Source organism: Amphiura filiformis, chromosome 13 (assembly GCF_039555335.1).
Source record: "Amphiura filiformis chromosome 13, Afil_fr2py, whole genome shotgun sequence".
NCBI classification, from domain to species: Eukaryota; Metazoa; Echinodermata; class Ophiuroidea; order Amphilepidida; family Amphiuridae; genus Amphiura; species Amphiura filiformis.
The window spans coordinates 60,408,952-60,417,534 of record NC_092640.1 but is presented as its reverse complement, the minus strand read 5'-3'; positions in this window follow the sequence as shown (position 1 = coordinate 60,417,534).

Here is an 8,583-nt window from a genome sequence, read left to right as displayed (position 1 = left end):
TGGATAAAATCGGTGATTAGTTGTTTGGTTATCAAAAACTTCCTTCACCCAAATGGGGAGCTGCACAGAAAATTGGTGGATGTTACAATCTAAATATGCGGATAGGTGTGCGCCGTTCGGCAGCAACCTAGTTGATGCGATCTGATTGTGATGATTCATCATTGCAGCGAACTTACAGCGCTTTGAGTCCTCTAAGATCTGGAGAAAGGCGCTTTACTAAATCCAAAATTTATTATTTATTATTATTATAAATCCAAGTTTTTCCACCGAATAATTAAAGTTTTTCCCCGGAGTTTTTCGAATCTGATATTATAGGCCTTCAATGAGACTTAGGCCTATATTAAAAACCCGTGAAGATCTTCGACGATAAACCAAGATTTTCACCTGAAAAACTTGGTTTATCGATTGAGCAATTGAAAAAACTTGGATTAGGCCGGGGGTTAGGCCTATCGGACGCGCAATGTCCAGTTGGCATAAATTCAAGAAAGTTTTTCAAACTAGTTGAATACTTATTCTAGTAACTTGCCTTTTGAAACAGATTCGAATAACTTGGATTTTCAATCAAAAAACCAAGTTTGTCGGTGAAAAGCTTGGATTTCACCAAAAAACCAAGATTTTCAATTGAATCACCAAGTCTACAGTGAAAAACTTTTAAAAGAGGTTCGATTGAAAAACCAAGTTTAGGCCTATCAACGAAAAATTTGGATCGAAAAACTTGGATTTTCTAATTATTGGACTTTGAGCCGTTTGACTCCCGAATTTTGGGGGTGTTGGGTAGTACCAGCACAGGACAAGACAAGTCAGTCTCACTTCTTTGCTGAGACGAATACCTAAAGGTATATTCGTCTCAGCTTCTTTGTGAATACATGGGGATACCAATTATTGACCTACTAGTATTGCAACCGTACGGTGTCTGATCTCCGCCAAATGCCCCCTTTTATTATTAATTCCCCGATTTTTACTTACCCTCCCCACCTTTTTACAAATAATTCCCCTTTTAATTTCCCTGTTTGCAAATAGTTCCCCCTTTTTGTAAATAGTTCCCCTTTTATTTTTACCCATTTTGTAAATAGTTCCCCTTTTAACAAATAATTCCCCGTTTTAAATTTCCCCTTTTTACAAATAGTTCCCATTTTTGTAAATATCCCCTTTACTTTCACCCGTTTTGTAAATATCCCCTTTTACTTTCACCCGTTTTGTAAATATCCCTTTTTACTTTCAACCGTTTTGTAAATATCCCCTTTTTACTTTCACCCGTTTTGTAAATATCCCCTTTTACTTTCACCCGTTTTGTAAATATCCCCTTTTTACTTTCACCCGTTTTGTAAATATCCCCTTTTACTTTCACCCGTTTTGTAAATATCCCCTTTTTTAAATAAATAATTCCTTTTAAATTTCCCCTTTTTTTACAAATAGTTCCCTTTAGAAAATAGTTGTTCCTTTTTACTTTCCCTTTTGTAAATAGTCCCCTTTTAATACTCACCCCTTAGTGTAAATAGTTTTTTCTTTTTACACTCAAGAATGGTTTATCCCATTTTTACTTTCTCCCTTTTCAAATTCGATTCCCCGATTTGTTTTTTCTCCCCGCTTTTTTTGATGTGCGTATGGCTGTGTTTTATAGGCTTTATAGAATCACGCCTCTAACCACGTGGAGTGCCAGCCTTCATGCTTCGATCGTGCATACATGTACTTCGATATTGAAATAGGTCCAGCCTACGCGTTGAAAAGCACGTGATTGTCTGATACAAATTCTTGAGCTAAATAAAATGAATAAAATGATACTTATTGTGTAATTTATGAATTCTATAGGATATAGATCTACATTTAAGAAAAATCATAATCTGAATTATATCATGCAACTAAATATAGACCCAGGAAAAGGCCAGGAGTTTGGAATTCGAATCAATTCGATTGGCTTATTAATCGTTATTATTTTGGACTTGTCTCGACTTTAAAAAAAGACTAGGCTTAATTGCTACTTAAAGGCCCTTTCAATGATTTCACAGGAACATTAAAAAAAATGGAAATTTGTCAGAGTTGCTTAGAAATAAAGAATAAGTCTACAGAATTTCATTAAACCACTTTTCCCTGAATACATCGACAAATTAGTCAAAAACAGAAGTTTTAGAAAGGTTTTCTACTTCAACTCAGATCGACTCGAGAAAATCGAGATTTTCGTACAGTGCGCCACCAATCGACCGGAAAACTTCCTAGTCCAGTGTTTCTAACACGGGGAAGTAGAATCTAAATTGATTTAAAACAGACGCTGAAATTTTGTAGTAGAAAACAAAATAAACAATTAAAGGTCACCGAGGCAAACTAACGGTCAATTAAAATATGAAAAAACAGTTAAAATTGTGTATTTTGTTTAAAATAGTAGCTACTGATGTAATAAGTAGGCCTAGTAGAAACAATACGCAACGCGTGTTGGTACGGTGTACATGGTGTAGAGTGAGCTTCTTTCGATCTCGAGTCGGACTTTTTGTACTGTCAGTATCAAAAGTCCAGAATCATGCAAATGCTTTATTTTGTCTAAAATACACGGCTTTCGACCGAACCACTAGCAGGCTATGTTAGCACATCTATGCCAATTACAAAGGTACCAAAATCTGAATTTTGATGATTTTTACGATCGTCCGGATGAGCAAATCACTGAATGGGCCTTTAATTCTTCATCTAACATAATAGGGCCTACTAATTCTTTTTGGATTTTTGAGGCGTGCACCACTGACCGAAGTCCCTGGTTCATTTGTCTGGTCAATTGAATATACGCCATAGAGCCTTTGATTAGAAAGCACATTTTTATTGTTAACGGAATTGTTGACAAACAAAGAATAGCGAAAATTACTCGGAACTGGCTTAAAAATAAAGTTGCATAAAATCACACAGCCACACTTGTCATAAATATGCAATGCCCATTTTGTCCAGGCCCGTTTTATAAATGTATGCTTTTATTGTCATTTCACTGTTAAGACCGCTTGTTTTAAACTTTGGTGCTAACTTTAAAAAACCTTTTGAATAATAGCACAAACAATTCTTATTATCTAGGCTTCTGTAACAATGGCAGCCAGTTGTTTGTTGTCTCTGACATATCCCTGTTTATAGACAAGTTCTTCACAGACTTTCAAACATCATTGCTATGAATTTGACCAGCATAAATATTTATGCATGCCAGTTTCACCCGTTTAACATTCTGGTTTATCAATCATATCGGATTTGCTCTTTGTACAGCCCCTCTATAAACGTGCATAAAAGTTGACGGATCCCTAACCCATTGAATTTAGCGGCGCTTGCACAACAGGCTATAAATCTACCTACGTTGGTATCCAAATTCATATAGAACGCCTTTCCAATAATGGATGTAGCGAAATGAGCTCTAGTGAGTGCACGGTACTCTCCAGGGTCCAGGCTTACTGGTAAAGCCTACGCACGGAAAACGGGGAGTACCAAACAAAAGGGAGTATTAAAAACAAAAGGGAGTATTATTTAAAAGGGATAAACTATTTAAAATGGGAACCTATTTGTGAAAAGCGGAGGAAAGTTAAAGGGGATTATTTGTAAAAGGGGAACTATTTACAAAATGGGTGAAAATAAAAGGGTATTATTTGTAAAGGGGTAATTCGAAAACGGGGAAACTATTTGAAAAGGGGGAAATTAAAAAAGGGGGAAACTATTTGAAAAGGGGGGATTCGAAAAGGGGGAAACTATATGAAAAGGGGAAAGTTGAAAAGGGGGAAACTATTTGAAAAGGGGAAAGTCGAAAAGGAGAAACTATTTGAAAAGGGGCAAGTCGAAAAGGGGAAACTATTTGAAAAGGAGAAAGTCGAAAAGGGGGAAACTATTTGAAAAGGGGGAAAGTTAAAAAGGGGGAAACTATTTGAAAAGGGGTAAGTCGACAAGGGGGAAACTATTTGAAAAGGGGGGAAAGTCGAAAAGGGGGAACTATTTGAAAAGGGGAAAGTCGAAAAGGGGAACTATTTGAAAAGGGGAAAGTCGAAAAGGGGAACTATTTGAAAAGGGGAAAGTCGAAAAGGGGGAACTATTTGAAAAGGGGGAAACTATTTGAAAAGGGGGAAAGTTAAACGGGGGAAATATTTGAAAAAGGGGAAAGCATTTCGCAAAAAGGGGGAAAACTGAACATTTGGGGAGATGAATTATAAAAGGGGGAGTTTGGCGGAGATCAGACACCGTACTACCGAGTATAATTTCACCTGTGAGTGTTGTGAATATTATCACAATAGTGCCCTCTATTGAATGCAGTCAAATGCTGTTACATTTATAGTCGTTTACACATTTGAGGAAGTCTCACCAGAGCAATTCTTCTGGGGTGAACCAAACCTGCCTGGTTATCAAATTAATCAGTGACAATGTTATCTCTGAATTTGACAGGTGCTTATTGATGCAATAACATGAAAATATTAATAAGCACCTGCCAAATTCAAAGATAACCTTGTCGCTGATTAATTTGATAACCAGACAGGTTTGGTTCACCCCCAGAAACACTGCTCTAGCTGGGCTTCCTTGTTAAGGTTGCGTTCATCTTGACTCCATGTCCTGCGAGGCTGAATTGCAGAGCTCATGTTATTGGGACTCCATTCGTTGCAACTCTTTACTGTCGAAATCATCGGTCCAGCCCTGTCGGGCTTGCGGACTTGTGTTTTTAAGTCCTGCCACGGCAGGCTTGGCACCCGTAACCCATTTCATATTACCCTTTAATAACATTTACCCCTAAATTTCCCTCGTCTTCAGGCCCTATACCCTGTATATCGTGGGCTAATTTGTAGTTTAACTTGTTGGATATTCAACCACAACGATCTATAAATATGAAATTGGTGATTTTATTTCAAACTTGATTTTTTGGCATATTTGTAATGTTTTACACATGTCCAAACTTGCATCTAAATGGAATCAGCCAAATGTGTTATGTTTGTTAGACAACAGAGCAAAGTTCGACATAAAGTCATAATTCATATAATTACGACTTTATGTCCTTCTTATAGAACTGCGTGTTAAACGGTCAAAATAAGCAGTAGTTTCTTTCACTTTACCTTGTTATTTCAGCTCAAAATGGACTGAAACCCTTCCCGACAATTATTATATACTTTTAATATTTATTTCAGCATTTTGAGTATAGAAGAACAAATTAAAGATTTGAAGGAAATCGTACATTAAGGCTTTTTAAAGCACAGGTATCGCAAACCTCAGGTCCTGGTTCAATCCCTGGGCGGATCACTGTTTCTACTTCTACATAACGACATACCGTACCATGATACCTTGAGCCACTTTGACTCGTTTGTAGCTTTTTGTGTAAAACAACTTGAACTTTCTTCTTTGTCACTTTATAGCAGCTTTACGGAATTTTGTTATTATCATTATTTTGTTTTGCTTTAAAAAGTTACAAACGGGAACATTTAACAAAGATAGCATTCAGACCAGAAATATTTGTTATAAGCCAAAGTCTGTATACTCAGCATGGAATAATTCTCCTGATTTGGTAACGAGGGGGACCACCTGCATTAAACTAATTCACTAAAATGAAGCTAAATTGACAAAGCCGTCGAACAAAATAGGTGAAAATTGAGGCGCCGCCGACGAGTTATCAACAGGCTTGGAGGTGGCTTAATTTACGAGTTATTTTGGGGGAGTTCTTGGTATGCCTTACCATTTTTATACAGCTGTTTGAAGAGAGGGCAAGACATGGAGAGGATTTTAGCGAGTCAAAAAGTAGTTGTCTAAATTTGGAATTTTGATTATATTATGTATTTGTCAAATGTGACTGGACGCGGCGAATCAGCCGTAAAGTCGGCCGGTTAATTTTGTTTTATTTCGTGTTTAGAAAATATATACCATAAGCTTTAAACTGGTATATCATTTGACTTAAACAGCGTTTGATAAGATACTTGTTGCAACGAATTGATACACCTATGAATACGACCTTCATATACATTTTACACTTTAACTCAGAATACAATTTGCCGAGTTTACGGCTGATTCGCCGCGTCCACTCACAAATTAACTCCCAAAATGTTGACAAATTGTAAAAAAATTGGAGGGGTTATTGAGAATTTTGTTAACATTTTATAGATTTTCTCCAAATTCTATTGTTAAAATCATGCGAACAGTCATATGGGCACGGATAGTTAGCCAGTCAAGGTAGACCCACGGCCCGTGGCAAGGTATAACCATGCGAGTGTCTGGCAGCCGAGGATCCTGGTTCAAAACCGCACCCGAGAAAAACGTTTCTCTTCTTCTTCTTTATTTCTTCTTCGCTTCTTTCTTAATACACAGCTTTCAGCTTAACCACTAGTATGCTATATGTTAGCATATCTATATATAGGACACTAACAAAGGTGCCAAAATCTGACCAAAATTTTAACCCGGGACTTTTAAGATCATCCGGATGAGCAAATCACTGAATAGGCTATTAACATGTTAACTCAAATAATGTCTACCGTACCGGTGTGTTAACAACTCGCCCAAGTAAAACTCATTCCTGTGATGTCTCCATACAACGCACGGCAGGTCCTTTTCCTCCTGTTCAACGTTCTCAAATTCTGAGGTTTTCGTTCGGGTTCACTCCGGGGTCACAAATTTCATAATGCGTTTCTTGATCAAATTTGGCGGGATTCATTTGAAGTGATAATTTTTTGTTTGTTTCTGTAATCACATACACCGCTGGTTTCATCATTAAACGACATTTTTGAAACAGTTAAAGAATGGTGAGAACAGAAGGTCATGACCTTTGTCAATTTATTTGTTATGTGGTATACTTTAAAGGTGCATATCCCTGTCTGTTAGAGGTCTATACACTCTTAGGAAAAGTGTTCTTGTGAACAACTAAGGTTTTTAGTAAATTATAAGAACCAATACAAACAGGACCTTTTCATGTCTAAAATGGTTATTTCTGGCGTTTACAGAACCTTTTTAGTTCTTTTTAGAACCATTTAATGTCGTAGGCAGCAAACTGCAGGCGGGACTGCAGGACAGCAATGGAGGACAAAAAGTTGTGGAAACTACACAGTTCGGGGACACCACTCGAATTAAGCAAGCAGCAAGCAAATAAGCACATAAGGACAGGTTTTAACCTTGTACGGTTATATTTAGTTCTTTATACCGTTCTTGGTTTTAACAAATTTGTGGGGAAAGGTCCATTTGGAGGGGAAAAGTCCCCCAGTCTGTCTACGTCCCTGGATAGTACAACTAGAGCGGTTACCGCACACCGTAGCTGAACCATGCTACGTCCCTGGATTGTATAACTAGAGCGGTTACCGCACCGTAGCTGAACCATGGGCGGCTTATGGTAGTATATTGTTACATGTTTCAGACATGAGGAGTGTCACCCCGCGCCCCGATGGGGAATACATTTCCATTATATTCTGTACTTTTTTCTCTTTCATTTGACACCACCCGGGGGTCATACCTTCTTGGCATTTCGATAATATTATACAATGTAAATTATTCTATGGCCTCAAAATCTCTAAGAAAGAAAAGTTTCCTTTTTTCATAAATTTTCATGATAAACATTTATTCAGACATCACGATACGCATCATTTCAATGTCAAGGACTCTTTAACAATAATACATGAAGTTCACGTATATATTACGAAAGAATTACATAGGATATCCTATAAAAATAGGATATTTTGACGTTATTTTCGTTAAAGTGGCCTATCCAGCAAGCACAAGACGTTTTCGACATTATTCGCAAAAGGTTAGAATGTCGGGTGAAAGGTTAAAACGTTTTCATAACATTTTTTTGAAAACATAGTGATGACGAAAATTTTAGGAAAAATGTTTGCAAACAATATTTTACAATGACATTTTGACAACATTTTAAAATTGTTTTGTAGTGTGTTTTCATGACCTTTATAAATTAAACCCGACATTTATTGTTATTGAAACGTTCAAACCCAAATCCAAAATATAACCCGTTCAAAACGTTTTAAAACGTTTTGTGTTTGCTGGGGCCTATGTATTATTCTTAACTGAAACAGAAAGACAATTTAATGTAGGGCCTACTGGTACATAATTATGAGCTATGGGCCATTAACGGTTTCGATAAAACTAAGACCTAAGGCCTGTAAAACTATAAGACGTGTAAAAGTAACGTAAGACCTGATAAGACCATATTAAAAGACATGTTACAGTAAAACTGAAACCTATATTCGTATCAAACTAAGACCAAAGCCTTGTAACACCAAGGCCTAGGACCTAACAAATTACAACATAAGGCCGTGTAAAATTAATATTTTGGTTCTCGTCCCTTCCTCCTCAATTTCTGGGATTTGTCAGATTTTTTTTTTTTTTAGATTTTTCAATTTTTTAGACTTTGGAATGATTTATGAAATCTTCATACATATAAATAAGTTTATTAGAGAACAAGCATCACTTCCAAGTCTTTTTGTGGTACTCTAGGGGTTTATCCTCAGAATCTCACATTTGAAAAAAAAAGGGCCTCATCGTTTCCTCGAGCACTGTTGGAGAAGACCGAAAACTACTGACAATGCTAATTTTACATTGGAAAAAAAAAAAAAAAAAAAAAAAACACCTCCTCCCTCATCAATTCATGAAAATCCTCTGGAC